Consider the following 25,591-nt stretch of genomic DNA (forward strand, 5'->3'; position numbering starts at 1 on the left):
CTTTTGAGTAAAATAAAATGAGTTTTTGAACCTGCAAAGCTGAGGATATTCATTAGACCTTGGTAATGACAGAAACATACAGGACACCAAAGGAATCCTACTGGGTCTCCAGAGTGACAGTATTGCTTCTGTGTTTTCTGTGTAAATTTGGAATGAGGAGTACATAACTGATTTCCTTCTTGTAGAACTAATGGGCTTCTTCTTCCTCTTCCTCCTCCTCCTCCTCCTCCTCCTCTTCTTCTTCTTTCTTTTATTTTTTTTGTAGGATTGATGTGTCTTAAGTGCAAGTTACTCATTAGTAGTCAACAAAATGCAGGAAATAATAATACTACCATGTTGTTCATTACACCTAAGGCATGTACTGAACTGATTCTCTGAACATAAATGTACGGTATCATGTGTTGGGGATCTGCATTAAATAATACTCATGTAACAATTTTTTGTCCCCAGTACTCTACTGGGTCCAAATAGTAGAAAAGCTAACTGATCTGATGGTCTAGTGGTAGTGAAGAGGCAACTATAATTGCTAAATACTAATTAATGACAGAGAAATGACAGGATGATGTGATAGTACAGAAAAGAAACACTTTTTTCAGACTTAGAGGATTAGAGGGAAGCTTCTTGAAGGAACTGATATCTATGTAAAGACCTATGAATCCAAGAGGAGTTAACTAAGCAAAGGAAGGGAAAACTCTTTCTTGGAAGAAATAGCACATGCCAAGTCCTAGCATGTGTATTTAGGAAAACGAAAAAGGCCAGTGTAGTCTGAAGCCAGACTGTGAGGGTGGGAGGGTGAGAGGAATAGCGCAGGAGCTCTCTCAAGTAGAATATTCTATATCCTCTTCAGGATTCTATGCTGAGAACAATGAGACTCATTAAAGAGTGAAGACAGGGTATATTATAGTGAAATTTGTGTTCTGGAAAGATAACTCTAGCTGCAGTGTGGAGAGTATTTAAGCGGAACCTGGTAGACTATTCATGATTTTTTTTTTTTTCAGCAATCCAGGGATGAAGAGAAGTTTATAAATTTAAAGTGCTCTTTTCTAGGATTTGGTTACTTTTCAAAAAATATGGTGTGGGGGTAAAGGGTGACTTTTTGTTTCCAGCTTGGATCATTGGGTAAGATGGGGGGGTGGGGAAAGCACATTTCCCCAGGAAGATGATGAGATCAGTTTTGGATAATTTAAGACTGAGGTGCCCGTGTGACAACCAAGGAAGCTTTGGGGGTGGAACATTTATGGAAAGATTAGAGGAAGTTGTTGTTGATTTTTTAATTATTGCTCTTATTTCCAATTCTCTTTTAGGATGCTACTGTGGAATTAATAATTTATGGATTAGAGATATTTCCTGTGGGATTGGATCCAAACAGCACAACAGGAAAGGACGTGTAACTTGCCGCTTCTTGAGAGTATAACAGGACAAGAGCCTGTTTTCTGATGAGAGCTAAACAAGTGTTCCTTCCCATTTATTTTAACTTTGTATTATATATACATTGATAAGGCCTTAGATGTGTCTGCTGATGCAATTATCTTTGAAAAGTGGGATTAGTTGGAGGAGAAAGGAAATGTTACTTTATATAATCTTATAAAAATTCTTTTTTTGCACAAAGTATTTTATTTTTATGAAAAAATTGCATCACAATTGTGTAAGTAATTTAGTAAAAATTTTGATTCAGTTGGACTGATAAATAATTGAAGCACTAGAGAAAATTTTCAGGAAATGTAGAAGACATAGAAAGAAAAAAGGGATATTCTCCAAATTGCCTTCTTGCCTCCTTAGGTATATTAGGAATCATGTGTTAATTTTTTTTTTTTTTTTTGGTCATCCATTTGCTTTCTCTTACTCTCCTGTAGCATGTCTCTAACTCTACATTTGTTATGAAGATCAATGCTCAACTGGATCTCTCTGGTCTGCAGAAGTGTTTTATTTATAGCTGGTGTCTGTTCTGATCGGTCTGTTTCCTGGTTGTTGCTGCCACTACTCCTTTAGAAATTTAAGTTCCCCAACACCACTGATTTGGGTGGCCTTTTTCACCATCTGTCTTTTCCTACATCTCCTATCCAGTTGAATGATGGCTCCTTCTCTGTTTCTCCAGTATTCCCCAGTAGGTCTCTATCATAGTAGCAGTGGAGTGGGCTTAATAGTGGCCCCTAAAGATAACAGATCCTAGTTCCTGGAAATCTTAAATGTTACCTGTTGGAAAAAGCATCTTTGCAGATGAGATCAAAGATCTTGAGAGGGGGAGATTATACTGGATTACAAAGTCCACCTCCAAAGAGACAGACAAGGGTCCTTATAAGAGATGGCAGAGGGAGACTTGACCCAGGCAAGAAGAGTGGCAGTATAAGTGAGGAACAGATGGAGACTGGAAGATCTTGAAGACTGGAGCGATATATGGCTACAAGCCAAGGAACTCTGGCTGTGACCAGAGGCTGGAGGGAAACAGATTCTCTCCCTAGCGCCTCTAGAGGGAATGCACCCTCATCAACAATTTGATTTCAACCCACTGAAACTGATTTTGGAATTTTGACTTGCAAATATGTGAGAGAATAAATATCTTGAATATATCATGGCATATACTTATACTAAAACATATTACTTGTTTCTCTGAAATTCAAATCTAATGGGCGGGCCTCCTGTATTCTATTTGGTAACCATAGACAGACATCATGTCTTAACCACCTCTGAATTGTATCGTATAATGTTCAGGAAATGAGTATTTTATGACTAAATAAATACTGAAATTTCCAAACATATCCACAATAGAGAAAAGAGTATAACGAGGCCCTTTATATTCATCATATAGCTTCTACAATCATCAACATATGACCAATCTCAAATATTTTTTTTCATTGCTGGGGATTGATCCCAGGTCCTCCAACATGCTAGACAAGCACTCTACCAATGAGCTACATATCTTTCTTAAATTTTTTATTTTGAGACAGGATCTTATGAAGTTGCCCAGGCTAACCTTGAACTTGTAGCCTTCCTGCTGTAGACTCCCAAGTAACTGTGATTATAAAAGTGTGTGCACTTTGCCTGACTCTCTGTTTTTAAAACAGTACTTTGGCTAGGTACAGTGGTAAACAGCTGTAATCCCTGGCTCAGGAATCTGAGGCAGGAGGATCTCAAGTTCAAAGCGGCCTCAATAACTTAGACCCGAAGCAACTCAGGGAGACATTGTATCAAAATAAATAATAATAAAAAAGGCCTGGGAATGTGGTTCAGTGGTCAAGCACCCCTGGATTCAATCCCTTTTACCAAAAAACAAGCAAACAAAAACATAGTATGTTGTTCAAAAGAAGCATCTCTGTGGTATTATGAGCGCATGTATGTGTTCATGGAGATCATAGCACTGCATTTGAAGATGCTACGTCCTTCCACAAGAATGGAGGAACTGGAGAGTGATGAACATTTATATATGGATAACAGGAGAACAAAACTAAATGCATATCATTGAGGGAACTTGGCTCTAGAGTGCCCAGTGTGATAGAGAACATGGATGGTACTTTTCGGACTTACGATTTCTCCATATAAATTGCAACATAGGCACAGAGATTGGTAAATGTAACTTTTTTTGGGGGGGGGGGTTCAGTGTTTATTAACTATGATTTTTTAAATTTATTTTATTTATTTTTTTATTGGTTGTTCAAAACATTACAAAGCTCTTGACATATCATATTTCATACATTAGATTCAAGTGGGTTATAAACTCCCATTTTTACCCCAAATACAGATTGCAGAATCACATCGGTTACACATCCACATTTTTACATAATGCCATATTAGTAACTGTTGTATTCTACTACCTTTCCTATCCTCTACTATCCCCCCCTCCCCTCCCCTCCCATCTTCTGTCTCTACCCCATCTACTGTAATTCATTTCTCTCCTTGCTTTTTTTCCCATTCCCCTTATAACCTCTTATATGTAATTTTGTAAAACAACGAGGGTCTCCTTCCATTTCCATGCAATTTCCCTTTTCTCTACCTTTCCCTCCCACCTCATGTCTCTGTTTAATGTTAATCTTTTCCTCCCGCTCTTCCTCCCTGCTCTATTCTTAGTTGGTCTCATTATATCAAAGAAGACATTTAGCATTTGTTTTTTAGGGATTGGCTAGCTTCACTTAGCATAATCTGCTCTAGTGCCATCCATTTCCCTGCAAATTCCATGATTTTGTCATTTTTTAGTGCTGCATAATACTCCATTGTGTATAAATGCCACATTTTTTTTTTTTTTTATCCATTCATCTATTGTAAATGTAACTTCTGGCAGTTTTGTTCTGTGCAAAGCAAAGGCATTTGATGAACTTTTCCTAGGTGGGATGTTTTACCTGTGAGAATGATGTAACAAGGAAGATGTATACAACAAAGAAGAATAATGATGTAACAAAGAAATAACAAGGAGAGTTACTATTCTGAACTCTGAATACCAAGGAGGAACAGTTGGGAGAAGTGGAAGTGACTGTCACTGAAGAGGGGTCTGTGACCATATCATTTCTGTATGTGAAGTGGCCAGGGAAGAGGTGTTGGGCCTAGTCAGGTGACAGTTCATAAGAAAAATAGCCTTTCAAAATTCAGAGAAAAGACAGTTATAACTGTATTATGAGGATGTCGAGTGACAGATGCCAGAGAAACAGGAAATTCCTTCTTCATTTTTTTGGTCTTGAGGATCAAACTCACGGCCCTGTGTATTGTAGCATGTGCTTTGCCATGAGCTGTAGTCTCAGCTCAGGAAATTCTTTAATACATTAAATTTTACAATTAAGTTTCCTACATTTTTTTTTGAAGAAAAAAAAAGCCAGAAGCCCTCTGTAGCAGCTGCAATTGGCTGCCTACCTTTATAACAGGTAAAATGATGCAATGAAATGGGCCAGACTGGTCAACATCCTTTTTGATGCACCAGGCACTGACCTAAGCACTGGAAGACCATCGTAAGACCATTATAGAAGAGCCTGATAAAGGGTCAGTGCTCCAGGAGCTCATTATTCTGGCAAGATTGTGACAAAGAAGATAGGCATGTGGATTTTTATATCTTTAAAATATATGTTTATTTTTAATTGACACTTGGTAATTGTACATATTTTAAGGGGTATACAGTGTAACATTTTTTTACCTATATATAAGGTGTAATGATCAGATCAGGGTAAATGGCCTGTTATCTGAGACATACATCATTCCTCTGTGTTGAGAACATTCAGCATTTGCTAGTTACTTTGAAATATTCAATTGTAGTCAACCATAGTTATCTGCTGTGCTACAGAACGTTGGATAATATTCCTCCTACTGCTGCCCATATCATAACCTTCCCAGGCTCTGGTGACCATTATTCTGTTTTCTAATTCTACAAAATAATTTTTTTTCATTTCCACATGTAAGTATAGGTATTTGTTTTTCCATGTCTACATTATTTCATTTAATATGATGACATCAAATTTCGTCCATGTCACAGGGAGCAGTGGCACACGCCTGTAATCCCAGCAGTTTGGGAGTCTGAGGCAGGAGGATTGTGAGTTCAAAACCAGTCTCAGCAAAAGAGAGTCACTAAGCAACTCAATGAGACCCTTTCTCTAAATAAAATATAAAATAGCTGGGGATGTGGCTCAGTGGTCAAGTGCGCCTAGTTTAATCCCTGGTACTTCCCCTGCATAAAAAATTTCATCCATGTTACTACAAATGACAGAATTTTATTTTTTATGACAGGATAATATTCTGTTGTGTGTGTGTGTGTGTGTGTGTGTATGTATTTTCTTTTTCCTTTTACCTGTTGATGGACACCTAAGCTGATTCCATCATTTGTTATTGTGAATAGTGCTGCAAATAGACATGTGAGTGAAGATATCTCAACATACTGACTTCAGTTCCTTTGGATATAGCAATGAAATTGATGGATCATATGGTAGTTTGTTTCTAGTTTTTTTAAGGAAGCTCCATACTGCTCCCCATTATGGTGGTGCTAATTTGTGTTCTTACCAACAATGTATTATGACTTCCCCTGTAACCTGGCTTGGGGGTGCATGCCTGTAATCCCATGGCTTGTTAGGCTGAGGCTAGAGGATCACAGATTCAAAGCCAACCTCAGAAACTAAGGCAGGCCCCAAACAAGTTAGTGATACCCTGTTTCAAAATAAAAAGGGCTGGGTATATGGCTTAATAGTTATGTCCCTAGGTTTAATCCCTGGTACCAAAAAGAAAAAAATGAAAAAAAAAGTCCAATATTTGTTATTTATTGATTTATTTGTCTTTTTAATAATAGCCAGTCTAACTAGGGTAAGATGATATCTCACTGTGCTTTCGATTTCCATTTCCCTGATGATTAGTAATATTGAGCATTTTTCCATATACTTATTGGCCATATATATTTCTTATTTTGACAAATGGCTGAGTCATTCTTCCATTTAAAAAATAAGGTCATTTGCTTGTCTGTTTTTGTTACCTGTACTTTTGGAGTTACAGACCCCTAAAAATCTTTGCCCAGGGTTGGGGATGTGGCTCAAGCGGTAACGTGCTTGCCTGGCATGCGTGGGGCTCTGGGTTCTATCCTCAGCACCACATAAAAATAAAATAAAGATGTTGTGTCCACTGAAAACTAAAAATAAATATTAAAAAATTCTCTCTCTCTCTCTCTCTCTCTCTCTCTCTCTGCCTCTTAAAAAAAATCTTTGCCCAGACTAATATTCTGAATTATCTCCCCTATATTTTCTTCTAGTAATCTCACAGCTTTGGGTCATGCGTTTAATTCTTTGATTTATTTTGAGTTGATTTTTTTTTTGGTACTGGGGATTGAATTCAGGGGCACGCAACCACTGAGCCACATCCCCAGCCCTATTTTGTATTTTTTATTTAGAGACAGTGTCTCACTGAATTGCTTAGGGCCTTGCCTTTGCTGAGGCTGTCCCTGAACTCCTGCTTCAGCCTCCCAAGCTCCTGGGATTACAGGTGTGCCACCATGCCCTGCTAAACTTTGTATTTTTATTTATAGTTGCATCTGACATTGGTCTTCAGAAAAATCTGGAATGAATTTAAAAATAGGTGTTAAAGGCTCAGGAGGCCGAGGCAGGAGGATTGAAAGTTTAAAGCCAGCCTCAACGATTTAGCATGACTGTAAGCAACCTAGTGATGTGGCTCAGGTTAAATGCTCCTGGGTGCAATCCCTGGTTCCCTAAAAAAAATTAGTTGGTGAGCACTCAGTTTGGGGAGGAATAATCATTAGGAATCAGTTTGAATGTACAAAGAGCAAGTGAGATTTGATTAACCTTTTTTTTTTTTTTTTTTTTTTAANAGACATGTGAGTGAAGATATCTCAACATACTGACTTCAGTTCCTTTGGATATAGCAATGAAATTGATGGATCATATGGTAGTTTGTTTCTAGTTTTTTTAAGAAGATTCCTACCTGGTCAGGCAATGCTAAAGATCCAGAATTTCCAACTGGCCTTGAGCAGTGCACTGGAAGATTGTGTTTGATTGCTTTGTCACAGGGTTTGGTTCTTTGCTCTTTGTACAACTTTGTGAATGAGGCAAAAACCAAAACAACAAAAAACAAAACAAAAAATGTCTTTACATGTTTATTAAATTTGCAGATGCCTGAGGTTTTTTTTTTTTTTGGGTACTGGAGATTGAACTCAGGGGCACTTGACCCCTGAGCCACTTCCCTGGCCCTGTTTTGTGTTTTATTTAGAGAAAGGGTCTCCCTTGTTTGCTTAGCCCCTTATAACATTGCTGAGGCTGGCTTTACCATTGTGATCCTCCTGACTCAGCCTCCAGAGCCCCTGGGATTACAGGCATGTGCCACCATACCTGGATCAGATGCCTGAGTTTTGGTGCCTTGGAAAATAGAATTTACAGTTAGGCTGAATTGATAGACCCATATTGAAAAGATGAGATTTCACAGGGATACATATAACCAGATATACATACAAATAGATTCAACATTCATGTGCTGATGTTCCAGAAAATGAAGGTCTATTTTAAGAACAAGTAAGTGAAAAAGTTCTAGTGATTTTTAGTTGACTGCAAGTTCAATATGAGCCAACAGCTAGAGGACTGCCAAGATAAGTGGATACAAATCTAGACTGCATTAGTAACAGCTGAGTGTCCAACAGTCAGGGAAACAATAATTCCACTTCTTTGTGATTCTCAGACCACACACATTTGGAGTCCTAAGTCCTTAGATCCGGGTTCCCCATTTCAAGAGAAAGCACTGTCACCGTGGAGCTCTTCCAGAAGTGGTGAGCAGGACAATGAAGACAGTGAAAATCAAGTCAAATAGGAAATGGCTGAAGAAACTGGAGCATAATTGCTCTCCTCAATTATGTAGAAGAACTAGCACACACAAACTTTATGTCACCCCAGGAAGCAGAAGTAAAACCAGTGGGGCTGCAGAATTAGAAAAAAGCAAATTATAACTCAATACAAAGAACGAATAAAAACTAGGGGTCACAATTTGAATGGAATTATGTAAGGGGAAGGGACCAAGGACAAGATAGACCCTTTTAGTACAGCTCCCCATGACCTATTTTCTCCAGCTAGGTCTCACCTCCCAATAATCCATAAAAGTTTCAATCTGTCAAGTGGATTAATCCATTGATGAGGTCAGAGCCCTCCTGGTTCAATCACTTCCTTAAAGCCTTACCTCTGGGCATTGCTGCATTGGGGACCAAGCCTTTGAGGATATGAGCCTTTGGGGACATTCCAGAGCCAAATCATAACAACCAGTAAATGGGAAAATTACCAGATCTACTACAAAGTTATAAAGTAAACATTCTGTGTTTTAATTCAGCGGAGGCTCAATATCCAGTTTCTTGTCAACCCTATTCTCTGTTTTTAGCATCTCTTGATGATTCTTGACTGAACCAATTATTCCTTTACAACTTGCAAAATGATGATTGTATCCAATTCTGCCAGTCCTGTTGCTTTCATTAACTAAGATTCTCTAGCGGAGTTCCCCTCATTAACGGAGTTATTTGTTCCTTTGAAACAGTTCCGCTTGGAAAAGAAAGAATTCTTAGTTCTCTCTACTAAATGTTTTTTTTTTTTTTTTTCCTGATGATACAGGGGATTAAGCCTAGGACCTTGCACATGCTAGGCAAGCACTCAGCTATAGCCCCAGCTCTTTCTAAAAATTTAATTTTTTAAAAAAAATATTTTTTAGTTGTAGATGGACACAATACCTTTCTTTATTTATCTTTATGTGGTGCTGAGGATTGAACCGCGTACCTCACCCATGCTAGGGGAGTACTCTACCACTGGGCCACAACCCAACTCCCTCTAAAATTTAATTTTGAGACAAGGTCTTGCTGTATTGCCCAGGCTGGTCTGAATTTGTAATCTTCCCCTCTCAGCCTCCTGAGTAGCTGGGATTACTGGTGCATGCCAGCATGCCTGGCTCTCTTTACCAGTTTTTAAGTAAGGAATTGGTATGATAGTCATGTCATTTAGTAGAAAATGTGTTGTTTTCCTTTTTTGTGTTAAGCATCTTTAATTTTTTAATATATTTAAGTATGTCAATCAATTATATTATTTTTTATGATGCTGTAACAGATTGTATTTACCAAAGTAGGCTACACCAATATATATGGACCTATATCTTCTTAAAATGTAATGTTGACACTTCTCCATCACTTCTGCCTGGCACTCTAGGGACATATGCTTTTAGTGAAATTCATCCACCCTGAATCCATCCTGTTGGAGAGAGGATATGGAAAGACAATATAATAGACAGATGATCGTGGATCCATACAGTCTAGGCACCAGATGCATGAGGGAATGAGCATTCAAAAGATTTCAGGGACCAGCTTTTGAGATACTTAATTGATGCTGAGCAGATTAGGAACCAGTTTACCCACTGAGTCCTGCCCAGACTATAGATTTGTGAGAAAAATAAATGTTTTTTAAGATTCATGTGACTTTTCACAGTAACTACAATGTATGTTGGATATAATTGGCCTTTGGGAGTCTCTCTCCACATTGGTTCTTCGGAGTTTTTTTGTGTGCATGTGTGGTGTTTCTTGGGACTGAAATCAGGGACTGGCATATGCTAGGCAAACACTTTACTGCTGGGCTACATTCCCAGTCCTGCATAGATTCTTGTGTCTTTTGTCATAACCTAGTGCTTTTAGATAATTTCCTTGCTTTTTGGGTATCAATGTCCTAAGCTCACTTTGTGTATTTTTTGCCTTAGATCTGAGATCAGTCTTTTTTCTAAAGAACCCTGATTCCTTTTAATGAACACTAATATTTCCAGTTCAAAATCTGGGCAGTCTGAGAGCTTTCTTTCTTTTTATTCCCATCCCCTACCTCCCCTGGATTGAACCCAGGGGCACTCTACCACTGAACTAAAACTCTAGCCCTTTTGATTTTTTTTATTTTGAGACAGTGTCTTGCTAGATTGCCCAGGCTGGCGTTAAATTTGTGATCCTCCAGTTTCAGCTTCCTGAGTCCCTGGGATTACAGATGTGTGCCAGCCAATAGGCCTGGTGATGGGATCTCTCAGTGGAACAAATTACAATGGAAATGTTACAAATGATGATAGTAAAACCCATTTTTTAAAAGTAGAATTGAAAGGTGAACAATGAAGCTCAACAGAATGATCAAGAAAAACATTACAAATCCAATAAAAATAAAAACATAAGGGGCTGGAGTTGTAGCTCAGTGGTAGAGCACTTGCCTCGCAAGTGTGAGGCACTGGGTTCGATCCTAGCACCACATAAAAACGAAGGCATTGAGTCCATATGCAACTAAAAAAAACCAAAAAACATAAGCAATTATTAAAAGGTGGTATACCAGGGCTGGGACTGTTGCTCATTGGTAATGTGTTTGTGTAGCATGCATGCAGCCCTGGGTTCCATCTCCACCAACGCCAAAAAAAAAAAAAAAATACCCAATGGATGGTAATTATTGAATCATGTTCAATTTCATCATGATAAAAAGGGAATGTAACTATTTTCTTTTGCTAAATTAGTAAATTTTCCTTGAAAAGAATAAGCCTCAGTGCTGAGAAGAAAACAAACTAATCTCATACACTGGTAAAAATGTCACCTGATTATTGGCTCTATTCCTAGTTACTTGGCAATATAAATTAGAAGTCAAAAAGTTCAAGGCATTTGTAATTGTTGGGATAGAGCCTAAGATAAAAAGATAACAAAGAGGTAACAAAATGAAGTACCTTAAAAAATCTGTAAAAAAAATATATATATTATATAAATTTTATGCAACAGACAGGCATGAGTGGTCCAAGCTAGACGGACAGCTCTGCTTTCTGTTGTCATTGAGTGGCCCAGTTTTCTTCCATTCATTAGCTCCACCATTCCCTAAGTGTTAAAACTGTGGCTAAAGCTAGGTTGCAGACAAGTCTGTGTTCGAGCTGGCATAAAGGGAAAGAAAGAAGTTGAGGACAAACAATTTTCCATTCAGCAAAAGATGGGATTCTGTGCTCAAGGACACACCTACATGTAAGGCAGGTCGACAGCGACAGTCTTAGGGCAAGCAGCCATCTGTCTTTCCTAAGCACTCTTTCTTTGGAACAAGAGTACATCCTTGGCTTCAGTAATTCAATTTCTGATAATCTGTCCTAATGAAATGAATTACAGAAAACAAGTGTTAATTACTCAATGAGACGAACCTGGTGGTGCACACCTGTAATCCCCGTGTCTCGGGAGGCTGAGATAGGAGGATTGCAAGTTCAAAGACAGCCTTAGCAATTTAGTAAGGCCCTCAGCAACTTAGTGAGACTCTGACTCAAAATAAAAAGTTTAGGGGCTGGGGATATAGCTCAGTTGGTATAGTGCTTGCCTTGCATACACAAGGCCAAGGGTTCTATCCCCAGCACCACACACACACACACACACACACACACACACACAAAAGGGGTGTGTGTGTGGCACTGGGGATGTGGCTCAGTGGTTAAGTGCTCCTGAGTTCAATCCCTTGGTACAAAACAAACAAACAACAACAACAACAACAAAAAATTCAACAATAATTCAGCCAAGGAGAGTAATGTTTAGTACCTTGCTTACTAGAGAAGAGAGCTACTTGAAAAATTTCCAGACAGTATTACTGAAGGGTTTTAAGAGCCGTGGTAAGGAACTAAATGAGTGAGAAACCATGGGAGAATTTAGGAAAAAGAGATTGAGTTTGATTAAGGACCTTCTGCTTCCTATGGAGGACGAGTGCAAGCAGTGGCCATCGTCTGGGCAATACGTGATGATGGTGGATTGAAGTAGCAGGAGCAATGGTAGTGACAGTCTTTGGATATTAAATTTTTGTTAGCTACATTGATTTTGGAGGAGCATTTAATTTATGAGGCCTAATTTCCCACTTTGCTTGACTCATAAAATAAGGGATAGATTATGATATGGGGTTGTTGGTACAGAAAACTGAAAAGTGTTATTTTTAAATGGCCAAAGCTAATTTTATCTATAAAGTTAAATATCATCAAGATCCCAAGATAATCAAAACAAAAAGACACTTTTTTTTTTTTTAGATGGGGGGGGGTCTCACTATGTTGCTCAGACTATTCTTGAACTCATAGGCTGAAGTGATCCCTCTGCCTCAGTATTGTAGGTAGCTGGGACTACAGGCATGCACCTGGCTAAAAAGACACCTCTTAAGTAGAAAAATGTCATTTTAATTTTGTAATTTTAGCTTAATGATTAGTTCTTTCTATAGAAGGATCATAAAATATCCAATATCTGTTAGTTTTCATCATGTTGTCTTTGTTTCTTACATTTAAAGTGAACTGGGGCTGAGCATGGTGTCTTATACCTGTAATACTAGCAACCAGGGAGGCTGAGGCAGGAGGATTGAAAGTTTGAGGCCAACCTGGGCAAGTTAGCACAACCTTGTCTCAAAATAAAATAAAAATGACTGCATGTAGCTCAGTGGTGGAGCTCCCATGAGTTCAATACCCAGTACCATACACACATACATAAGAAATGAATTAGGGGCTGAGATATAGCTCACGGGTAGAGCGTTTGACTGGCATGTGCATGTGTCCTGAGCTTAATTCCCAGCACCACAAAAAAATAAATAAATAAAAATTAAAAAGTGAATTTTTTTTTTTTAAAAAGTGAATTGTGATTGTGCTATTTTCTTAGATGTTTATTAAAGTTATAAGTTTTTAAATAGTATTTACCTAGCCTCTTTGTTATGGAGATAATCTAATAATTTATGTAATTATTAAACTAATATTTGATTTGTCATTTTACATAGAATATTTGTCATCAAACATGTGATATTTTCCCCTGAGAAGAGGACCAGGATGCTTTTGGACTGTGGAATTCAAAACGAGATTCCATGGGGCACCTAATTTTCATTTGATTTCTAAAGGAAATATAAACCACATAAAGAATAAAACCCTTTGAGTCTCTTGGTACTACCCACAGAGAATCTCTGACACCAAACTTATGGGCTTTTCACACCAAGAAATTCTCCAATTCTCTGTAGACACCAAGTATCCTAAAGTTTAATTCAGTTCTGACACTAACTACCCAGAGTTAACCCAGACACCATAGGTTAAGAGCTCATTCCCACAAGACTGGCCCCAACTTCAAATTCCAGTTGCAAGTAACGGGTCCTAAGACCACCTGTACTTCTGTGCAATTTGGCTGCAAATTGAGCCCCTGCCCGTGTTTGGTAATTTGCTGAAATAGCTCACAGAACTCAGATAAAGAGGTGTACAAGGTGGGGCCGGAAGACTCTTAGTGCAAGGAACTTTTGTCCTCATGGAATTTGGAGTGTGCTGCCCTCCTGGAATGTGGATGCATTCATCAATTTGGAAGCTCTCTGAACCCTGTCGTTACAGGGTTTTTATGGAGGTTCTATTACATAGCACGATTAATTATATCATTGGTCTTTTTTTTTTTTTTTTTCCCTCATGAGCAGATTGAACCTAGGGGTGCTGTATCATTTGGCTACATTCCCAATTCTTTTTACTTCATTTTGAGACTGGGTTTCAGTAAGTTGCCCAGGCTACCCTTGAACTTTTGATCCTCCTGCCTCAGTCTCCTGAGTTGCTGGAATTTCAAGCATGCACCGTCAAACCTGGCACATGATTGGTTATTGATAATTAACTCATTTTCCAGCCCCTCTTCTCTTTCTGGCGGAGAGGAAATTCCAGACCTCTATCACACCTATCCTAAAGGCATACAGAGCTGGCTCCTGTCCCCCAACCAAGAGTCACCTTATTAGCATAAACTCAGGTATGCTTCGAAGGGTTTTTTTTTTTTTTTGTTACTGAGAGGATTTAACTGGGGGGAGGGGGGCACTCAACCCCTGAGCCACATCCCCAGCCCCGTTTTGTATTTTATCTAGAGATGGGATCTCACTGAGTTTCTTAGTACTTTGCTTTTGCTGAGGTTGGCTTTGAACTCACGACCCTCCTACCTCAGCCTCCCTTGCCACTGGGATTACAGGTGTTTGCCACCATCCCTGACTTGAAAGGGATTTTTATGAGTCACAAAATAACTCAACTTATTTCATCACCCAGGAAATTACAAAAGGCTTAGGAGATCTATGACAGAAACCAGAGATGAAGATCATTTATTTATTATTATTATTATTATTATTATTTTTTGAGATGAGGTCTCACTGTGTTGCCCAGGCTGGCTTCAAACTTCTGGACTCAAATGCTCCTTCTGTCTCAGTCTCTGTAGTAGCTGGGAAAACAGGTTCATACCACCAACACTGTATTATTTCCTTTTTTTCTTGGAGCTGGGAATTGGAAGCAGGGCCTTGAGCGTGCTATGCAAAAGCTCTACCACTGAGCTAGATCCCTAGTCCCCTTATTTCTTATTCTACCACTATCACAGAGTCAATTGCCTGACTTTCACTATTTATTTAACATGTATTATATTTAAGTCACTAAAAATGATACTGACATGCATGATAAATGAGTTTATAGGCTGGTTAGAGACATTCTGGTTTTATACAAATATCTGAAATATAGTTCATAAATCAAATGCACAGAATGCAATGCAATTAAGACAAAAAACGGTAAATTCTCTCTACTAGGGAAGAATGATGTTTTTGGTCACAGCTGTCTAACTTGGTTATGGTTTTGCTTCACACAGTTTTGACGATTTGGGTTACTCTTTCAAAGTTCACATTTATAACCATTTATCATAATGAAATTAAGACAAAACATGGTTTTGTTAATAGCTTGCAAATTCAGTATTAGAACATTTTATAAGAAGATTTGATAAAGGGATTGCTTTCTTTTCCTATCACAGTAGAAGAATTAGAATCTTTGTGACAAATATCCAACTTCTGCCCATCCACCCCCATGCGCTGATATTCTCTTTTGGTACTAGGTAAATAGTAGGTGATCAATAAATGGTTACAGAATGAACCATCAAATTTGCATCATTATTGAATTTGAGCTGATCTCCCTGCTTATCTGCTTATGTCTGTAAGTCTATTTCTGATTGAGTATATGTGAGTTCTCTCACAATGGGATAATTGTATGTTGCACTGTGTCTAGTGGTTATGTCTAAGATTTTCTATGAACCAAACTCAATGATGATTCGCTTAACACCCACTCACCCATCTGCCAGTATTTTGACTTTAATTTATATATATATATATATGTATATATTATGTGTGTGTACTTATAAACAAACTTAAATGTAAAAGGTGATTTATTGAAAAGTGGTGGGATAGTGATGGCAGTGATTGGCATATGAAATTGCTCCCAAGGCAGGCATTGGCATCCTGGCGGTAGCTCATTCCTCGGCTTCCCTGAACCAGGCTTGGAACTCTAATGACTTCCTATATATATGATAAATTCAGGCTGCAAAGAAATCCAAGTGCTTTTTGTGCTTATTTTTCCCTCTGTTTCTAACATAAGGAACCAGACCAAAAAAATATTTTGTGAGAAAACGACACTCCTTACTCTGTACCACTTGCTTAGATGCAAGCCCAGGCACCCGATGATGCAACTCGCGAGTGTGGAAGAGGCTGGCGGATGGGCTGTCACGTCTGGCTGATCTGATGTCAGAGCAGATCATGTGGTGCTCTGCGGGCAGCTGGGACTGGCCCGTGGAAAGCACATGGATTACAGTGTGAGGCTGTAATGGGAAAGTCGGTTCCTGGGCTGCTGTCTCATAGACGTCAGCCTGCAGGGAAGCTGGGGGCTCTCCTACTTGCCCTGCTCCGGGGCCCCTCCTGCTGCGTGACTCACAGGCAATTGCAGAGAGAAGCTGCTTGCTGCTCCCAGTAAGTGCTTAAAGACGGTCTTTGTTCAGAGCGTTTTGGAAGCGGGGAGGAAGTGTTGGTGTTGATGAGGGATGTTGGAAACCCTTTGTAAATCTCCCTCCCAGGAGCTGGGCTGGGCAGCATTGCTTTACATGCCATCCCGGAGTTCAAAGGCAGTGCCCCATGTGCAAATACCCACAGCCCTGATTTTGGTTTGTTCTCCACGTGATGTGTTTTTCTGCTTTGCGATTGCTATTTTTTTAATTGTAGGGAAGATTTTTTAGATCTGGTTAGAGTGAAGTGATTTCAGATTCCCACACCCTGAGTGGACTTGGTGTTCTCTGTATGGTAAGCAGGGAGAGGGAAAGAGGGTGGTGTCTCTTTTGGTCAGAAACACTGCTTTTGTATTAAGATATCTGCTGTGTTTGTGCCAGGGAAATATTTAGTGATAAACACTCCTTCTCTGCTTTGGATTAGTAGGTGATGAGAGAGAAAGGATGAACCAGGGGTAGAGAGAGATGATTCGTTTTTGGTAAACAGCAGTGCTATTAGTAATTGCCTTTTTTCATGGTTCAAATTTCTGTTAGATAGTGTCAGTTGGCAGAACAGGTGCTGGCAGTGGAAGAACGATGGGGTTCTCACTCCTTTTTCTAGCAAACGAATTATCTTTTCTGCTTTAAAAGCCCAACTAAGGAGTGGCAAGAAGTGTGCTATGTACAGATTTCTATGCACTGTTTTTTTTTTTTTTTTAGTTTTTGCATTTTTTGCTGGTATCAAGTACTGTATTCCCCACGTTCAGGAACACCATCTCTATGGTGTCTTAGGTGTGGCCTTTTTGGAGAGCAAGAGAATAAATCCAAAAACATATTACTCTTCCTTCTGGGCATATAACACTAAATCTGTTTTTGAGACTGAAAATAAATGTGAGTGGTTGGAAGAAAATAGAAGGAGAATTTAGAAGAACAGATTGTTTATTTGCCCTGGCACTTTTCTGTGAACACCTGATAGAGTTTGAGGTCAAGGCATATGGTGTCCCTTAGAAAGACAACAGGCAAATAGTAAGGCTATGAAAAATCTTTCTTTTGCTTCTTCATCTTTTTTTTTCTTTTCTTTTTAAAGGAATAACCCCTTTTCTTGAGACATGGCACAAACTGTAGACTTTGGGGCCAAAGACTGATTCTAGAAATATTTAAGTATTGAAAAAACTTTTGGGTGGGAGAGGTGATGGGGATGGCAGGAAGAAGTTATTCTAATGAGGTCCCTTCTATTTTATAGCCTTTTGCAATCAATGGTTTAAGTCACAGAACAACAGACAAGAGCTTGCCCCACCCATGGTGTGGTGAACATGATCATTCATTTGCCATTTTATTTCACTGAACTGTGAAAGCGCTAGTGCAGAGACAGTTCTATAATAGGTTATCTAAGCCTGTGTATTACAGGTACGAGCCAAAGAACGCGAAGACTCCCTCCATCCCACCTTGTTCTCCCTTCCATAGCATTGAGTGAAGCTAGATGTATCCTGGAGACAGCCCGTACTGCTGCATGCCTTGTTAGCCATTGCCTTTAGGTGAGGAATGTTTTCTGAGCGCTCTTACTGACCTAGTTCTAGCTCTGCCTTTTCTGACCAGCCCAAGACCACACCCCCTTTTTTGGCTACTTGCCAAAGACTGTCTCTCTGAAGGAGAGTCTGATAAAATGCTGCCTGTACTTGGACACATTGATTCCTTGGTCAGAAAACCCAGGTAGACACACACCATCTGCTTCTCGGGGGGAAGTTCTCATTTATGGGGATTTTAGCTATTCTTTTATTAAAAAATTTTATTTCCAGCTGCTCAGGAAGCTGAAGCAGGAAGATAGCAAGTTCTAGGCCATCCTCAGCAACTTAGACCTTGTCTGTAAAACAAACAAACAAGAACAGGGCTTGGGATGCAGCTCAGCTGTAGAGTGCCCCAGCATCCAATCCCCAGTACCACACACCTACACACAAATTAATATGAGTAAAAATGGAAGAAAGTTATCCATTTTGTTGTATCACACAAGCTGTTTAACATGTCTGTCTTACTCATTAAGCTAAGTAGGCTGTATTCATTACAGAGGGGCTATCTATACCCACATTTCTATTTTTCAGGGAAGGCATTGCAGTTAGGGACTTAGAGCTGGAATAGATGTAAGGACTGACAATCAGTTCATCCCCATTTATATAGGGAGGAGAACTGTCCAGAGCTATCTATCTGCTGAGTGATAGATCAGGACTAGCACCCAGATCACCTGACTCTGGCCCAGTCCTCCTTCGGCATAACACACCCTAAGAGGGCAGTCTTTAACTATAAAATTGGCATTTTTTCCTTCAGTTTCAGATTACTGCAACTTATTTAAAGTTCCGTGGTATTACTAACATAGGAAAATCACTGTGCTTTCATATCCCTTCCTGCAAAATGTCTAGAACTAGATGAGAAGGCCTTTAAGATGAAAAACAAGTTCTTTTTCCTGATGAGAATATATTCTTTGTGGGATATGTGATCAGATTGTAAATACTTGATCCTTAGAGTTTTCCAATCTTGGCTTAATGGGAATATGGACCACCGTAATTAATAAGGGGGAATCATTGTTAGGCATGGTAAATCACATACCAGGAGAACATGCAGAAGTATTCCATTTGATATATTTGAGTCCTATGTCCTCCACTACCCCCCACCTCCCTGGGAGCTAATATTTGAATTCAGAGTCTCATGCATGATAGGCAAATGCTCTATCACTGAGCCATATCCTTAGCTGTTAATGTTTTTTTCTTTATACAGATCTATCCATGGTGATATATTTAAAGTCATTTTCATTTAAAAATAAGATTTCAGATTACTTTGTCTTTCTTAAAATTAATGCTAGGCCCATAAGAGATTTTAAATATATATTTGTTGATGGAATAATATATGGAATATATAAAACATTACAATAATACATGTGGATATTTATTTGTTGGTTTGTTTGTTTTTGGTGCTGGAGATTGATCTCAGAATTTCGTGCATGCTAACTAGACACTCTATCACAGAGCTACACCTCCACCCCTAATGATATTTAAAAGGTAATCCAATGTAGAGACTGTTCCATATGTTATTAGAATATCCATCTGTTAATTATTCAGTCTAATTTTTTTCCAGGGTGAAATTCATATATTTGCTTGAAATCATTATAAGTATGAATAAATATCATACACAATGCATCTGTTTCGATGCAGTTTGTAAGCAGTAAACACAAAATTAGATTGGGTGTTGTTTAATTACATTTTTTTTGAAGCCTTGACTATAATACAGAAACCCTCTAATATATCCTTAAAGTGTAGTAATCCGTTTCTACTGGTCCAGTGAGGGCATCTTTTCATTCTAGACATAAAATTATAGTGATATATTCAGAGAATTAGTTCTAGTGGTTTTGACTGGTTGCAAAAGGAGTAATTAGAACACTGGTCTAAACAGCCTGCACTTGCTAGCTCAGAAACAAATGGCTGACTTTTCTAAATGGTGAAGATCTTCAAGGAAGCCTCCAAACAATTATTTATTTATATTCAGCTTCAGGTTATGGAGGGGGAAAAACCAAACAAAGGGAAATAAGGTGTTAATATTCCTAATAGGGACAGATAGAAACTCTCAATAAAGATTTATTCAAAAAAGATCTAAGAGAAATATAAAAATTAAGGCAAAAAGATTCTGTAGAGGCTCACTACAGTGAATAGCTGCTGTAGCCATTGTAAATTTTTGTTTTAAGGTCTTGAGTCCTTTAACTGATTGCATTTAGGCAGAAAGCACAAGAAAATATCTCTTGTTGTAAACAAAGAAACAGATTTAAGTTAATGCTAATGTGTTCACAGCCAGAGCCAAAAAGCTTTTCAGGGTTATTATAACACACTGGGCTCCTGGCCCATGCATCTAAATGTCTAAAGTAGACTAAAGTTATGGATCAGCCCATTGTATACACCATTCCACATGAGAGCCAGATGCTACTGTTTACTGTGCTAGTGACTTAGGCAGAGTCAATGTGAAATCTGAGATTACTATTTGGGGTCAATGGAAGTTATACATGAAAAAAAAATTATTTTTTTCTGTCATGGATTTAGATTCCTATAGTCCAGTCTGTTTTGATTAGTGCTGATTATTATTATTTTTTTGCAATAATTTCTTAAACCTAATATATATATCTTATTGTCTAAACTGCTTAGATGGAGAGCTTCCTTGTGAAACTGTCTGCTTATTGTCTTTTGGACCTTGGGTGTGATATAGGTCTTCAACATATTTTTGTCCTTTGCCTTGAGCATAGAAAAGAAACTATGAAAACCTATCTGCATAACAACCACATTTGAAAATGTAGCTACCACACAGTCTCTGAGAAGATTTGCTAGAAAACCAGTTTTGTGTATATTGATTAAGAGAAAGACTCTCTGCTGTGCTCAGTGGGAAAGAAAATTCCATTATTTAGGACCCAGAACTGGGGGCTGGAGATGCAGTTCAGTGGTAGAGTGCCGGCTTCCTATGTGCCAGGCCCCAGGCTCAATCCCCAGCATGGCGACCAAAAAGAAAAAAAATTCCCAGTGTTGGGCTTCTTGATACTGTTTGATCCTTTATTCCTTCCCTTGCCCATTTGGCCTGAGCCCTTTTGTGTCAGTCAGCTTTGCTTTGCTGTGACCAAAATACCTGACAAGAACAACTTAGAGGAGGGAAAGTTTATTTCGGCTCCTGGTTCCAGAGGTTCAATCCAAGGTCAGCCTTTGCTCTGGGACCAAGGTAAGGCAGGGCATTATGGCAGAAGGGCATGCTGTAGAGCACTGTTCCATTCACAGAGGTCAGGAAGCAGAGAGAAAGGGGAAGGGACTGCAGGGAAGATGAACCCTTTCAAGGCATACCCCCAATGACCCACCTCCCCCAGCCACACCCCACCTGCCTGCACTTATTGCCTAGTTAGTCCATTCAAATTAGGATGGACTGATTAGGTGATAGCTCTCATGATCCAATCATTTCACCTCTGAACATTCCTGCATTAACATAGTTTTAGGGGCACATCTCATAACCAAACCAATACCCTTTCATCAGACTAAACCATGTTTTTAAGGAAGCATCACAATTAAGAGGGGATAGGCAGGAGAGTCCTTCCTGCTTCTGCTGTTTCCCAAGTACAAAGGTGCTGCATTTTGGGGGTAATGTGTCCTGTCCCCCATCATTGCCATATGCTGAGCACTTCCCATGTGTCAGACCATGTGCCGATGCTTCATTTATTTGTGGACACTTTATAGATGATAAGATGAACTTGCCCAAAGCACATAACTTGTCAATGGAGATGCCAGGCAAGTCTTTTAAATCACAGGCTCTGTCTCCTATGAGCTCTTGTTCTGACTATAAATTCCTATAGAGTTGTGGACATAGACATGAAGTCTGAGACAGAGTCCTCTTTATTTACAATACACAGACTTGGTGAAAGGGTTGGTGATTTGTAGAAAAGGAGAAAATATCCTTTATTTTGGATTAGATTTATTTATTTTAAATTTTGAATTAGATTTAAATATGCGAAGTATGGTGTGATATGGCTCCCACCATAATTATGGGAAAAGCTTAAAAAAATAATACATGCTTGTCACTTCTTCTAGGTATCTAGAAGACAGTCCTTACAGCAAGTTCCTTTTTTTCCCCCCTGCAGCAAATTCTTACTGCAAATATTCAAATTTTACAAAATTATAGGATCTTATTTATTTATTTATTCATTCCTCTCTGTTGTGCTGGGGATCAAAGACTATCACATGTGAGCTATATCCCCAGCCTGAGGACCTTCTTCTTCTTGGTTTTTTTTTTTTTTTTTTTTTTTTTTTTATAACTTTCCTACATCAATTTTATTTAAAACACAAAGAAGTATAATGGAAAATGGTTCAAATAGTGCTGAACATGAACCACTGACTAATACAAAACCTTTAAAAAATTATCAGTGTTTAAAAAAAAAACCAAATGAATAAAGGTTATATACAAAAAGAACCAGGAATCTATAAGCTGATTCCAAAAATGCAAAGACTTCATAAAATTTATGGTGAAACTAGAACTACCGCTGCTTTGAAGAAGGGCTATCGTACAGCATTCAGTCAGCTGAAGACGGATTGGTAGATGTGAATAAATTTCAAGTCACTTTTTCTTGTGCAGAGTCATTCAGATTTTCCTAAGACTGAATGGGCAGTACTATGACTCTGTTCCTTTTCCATATTCCTGAACAAGCCTCTATGGAGTTCAACTCCCCCCACCCCCATTTTTTTTATTGGTGTATTATAATTATACGTAATGGTGGGATTCGTTTATACATATTCGTAGATGCACACAATATAGCAATATAAAATGGCCAGTGTCACTCCTCAACACTTCCCCACTCTGAAGTTCAACTCAATGAGACACTTACAATAGCAGTTCCTTAGGAGCCAACATGAGAGACAGGTGGTTCTAATTTCCTAATGAGAAACACAACTTGCCATCAACAGCAAAATATCAAAATGGACACGTCCTTTTTTCTTCTTCCTTCTGATTATGCACAATATGTCTTCTTTAAGACTGCTATCCTCAGTCACACTTGTTCCTTCACAAATCTAAACCTTGAGGTGACATGAAGGAGACCAACATCAAGAAAAGAAAATTCAGAAATTAAGAAAACTGGCAGGTATACAGTACACCTCCAGAGCATCTCAATGTCTGTGCTACAGTAGAATTCAGTGTTCTACTGTGGTCTGCAGATTAATAGTGACAGCTTGAATTTGGACACCAGTTTGGTTAACTTTCCCTCGGAGATTAATATGATTGGGTTCTATAATACAGGAAATATTAAGCCAATTCTAACAGAGATTGAAGCTGAGTTGAAAAGAAGTTTTGCATCTTTTTTATAGTCTCAAAAAACATGTTGTCCAGAAAAGAGTATTGTTTCTCCATAGTGTACATTCTAGGCTTACTAAAACTTAGTTGGTTTACATAAAACAGATTAATTTGAAGTTACTAATTCTAATACCACAGAATTTTAAAGGCTTCTTCCTGATATTCTATGATATTCAATTTCAGAATAAACTAAGTCCTGTGAGAACATTTGGCCCAGATGTTACTAAAAATAATTGTTGCTCTAAGATTTCACACAGAGAATAACATTCCATGTGCTTCTACTTCTTGCTTCATTTTCCATTTGGGAATGAAAAGAAGAAATTCAGAAAAAATATTTTTAAAGGATGTGTATTGTTTCTTACAAGCTCCAGTATGTTGCTTCAGTTAATTTTTTTTTTTTTTGGTGCTGGGGATTGAACCCAGGGCCTTGTGCTTGAGAGACAAGTACTCTATCAACTGAGCAATACCCCAGCCCCATGCTTCAGTTAATTTTAAGTCGCTGGGTTAAAGAACCAACTATTATACATGCGTTCAGGCACTCATCTGTTTAAAAGTATTTGAAGCTTAAGTTGTAAAGAATGTAAAATCCCCTTAAGGACAGCTAGCAGCTATCTCAGTACATGTTAGTACTCAACACCTAGGTGGGACAAGCAGGTTGGAAGGACAGAGAGTGATTTGTAGTGGTTGTATTATAAGGGGAGTCTCCTCTGGACATAGGTCAGTTTAAAAGGTGTTCGTGATTTCAGCTTGAACCGCCAGAGAAATAAACAGGCTTATGCTATTGCGACAATGAAGGGGCTGTAGTTCAATGGTAGAACACCCCTGGGTTCAATCTTACCACTGAAAAAATATCACGACTACAATTCCATTATCAAGTCTCAGAAAATTAATAGTGATTTTTAATATAATACAACATCCAATCATCTTTCAGCTTCCCTTATTTTCTAAAAAATGTCTTCTTACAATTGTTTTATTTAAAGTCAAATTCAGTTTGCATGGGGCATCTATTTTATTTATTTATTTTTTGTATTGGGGATTGAACCTATGGGCGCTCACTGAGCCATACTTCTAGCCTTTTTAAAAATATTTTATTTAGACACAGGGTCTCTCTGAGTTGCTTAGGCAATGGCTAAGTTGCTGATGCTGGCTTTGAACTTGTGATCCTCCTGCCTTAGCCTCCTGAGCTGCTAGTATTACAGGGGTGCGCCACTGTGCCGGCTTCTTTTTATCTTGAGTAATTCTCTTCCTTTAGAAAACCATTTATCTGCTGGAGAAGTCTGGTCATCTGTGGAAGCCCCACTTCCTGGATTGGGCTGATTGTTTCCTCTGGGTGCTGTTAATTTTTCCTCTGTCCCTTGTAGTCCCAGCTTGACTGGACTTAGGTTCAGCACTTCTGGCAGGAGTCCTTCACAGAGTGAGTGGTGCTTTCCCATTCTTCCTGCTGTGTCACCACAGGGGGCCCTTTGAGTGATCCTAAGATTTAGGAGAGGAGTTTGATGGTGTCAGTCTGAGCTCCCCATTATAAAGTTCCCCAGCAATATTTCACCTGATGTTTCTGGCATCCAACAATTACTATGGCCTAAGTCCATTATACCCATTAAGGGTTGCAAAATGATTTTCTAATTCTTCTATTCTTTTTGCATTTATTACTTGAAGTTGTTCCAAAAGGAAGTTCCCTTCAAATCAACTAGTTGATAAGCCTAAGTACAGTTGGCTTATGCTTTTTAAAGACCACATAATATTCTATAGTACTGTAATTAAACAGGTCCCTTATTTAAGGATATTTATTTAGAGTGTTCTTTTGCTATGTATTTTTTTTTTGGTTTATTTAAATATTTTCCCTACTGTATTTATATATATTAAATAGTAAACTATAGAATTTTATTTATTTAGTAATTTATTTTGTGGTACTGGGGATTGAACCCCATATCAGAGCGTATTATCACTGAGTTACAGCTCAGGCCTTCTTTTTTATTTTGAGACAGGGTCTTGCTAAATTGCTGAGGCTGGCCTTGAACTTAAGATCCTCTTGCCTCAGCCTCCTAAATTGCTGAGATTACAGGTGTGCACCACCATGCCCAGCTTAACTGTGGCATTTTAATAGTAAAATAATGATTGGACTTTTTTTTACTCTGTGCATGTTAATATAGTAAGTATATGTATAAGCATTAGTCAGAACTCTAACTCTGAATTAATTACCTATTAATCATGCGACTGTAAGCAAATTATTCATTCTTTTTTTTTTAATTATTCTTTTTTTTTTAATTATTCTTGCTAAACCTCATTTTCTTTAGTCATATACTGGGAATAATATTATCTGATTCCTGGATTATTTTGAGGATTAAATAAAATAACGAGTCTAAATGTTTGCTTAAGTGCCTATTACAGAGTTAGTACTTGGTCAAGGGAGGAACTGGTGAAACAGTGCAGGCAAAGCCCCTGGACCCCACCCACCAATAGAGGTTTCCTCCTGTCTTCATCCCCCCCCCGCCCACACGACAGATTCCACAGCTCCTT

General features: G+C 38.5%; 1 protein-coding gene and 1 pseudogene across 20 annotated transcripts in view; one reads left to right on the top strand and one right to left on the bottom strand.

Moving 5' to 3' along the window:
* The window catches only part of LOC107141178, a 34,933-nt pseudogene extending 18,584 nt beyond the window's left edge, over positions 1 to 16,349 (bottom strand).
* Ank2 (ankyrin 2) overlaps positions 15,977 to 25,591 on the top strand; it is a 554,279-nt gene continuing 544,664 nt past the window's right edge. For 7 of the 20 annotated variants that reach the window (XM_048813798.1, XM_048813802.1, XM_048813805.1 and 4 more), the window contains exon 1: positions 16,009 to 16,211. The gene's annotated coding sequence lies outside the window, so the exon portion shown is untranslated. Of the gene's footprint in view, positions 16,212 to 25,591 lie in introns of all 20 variants that reach the window. The other 13 variants (XM_048813795.1, XM_048813778.1, XM_048813781.1 and 10 more) reach the window with 6 other exon arrangements.

Source organism: Marmota marmota, unplaced genomic scaffold, assembly GCF_001458135.2.
Source record: "Marmota marmota marmota unplaced genomic scaffold, marMar, whole genome shotgun sequence".
NCBI lineage: Eukaryota > Metazoa > Chordata > Mammalia > Rodentia > Sciuridae > Marmota > Marmota marmota.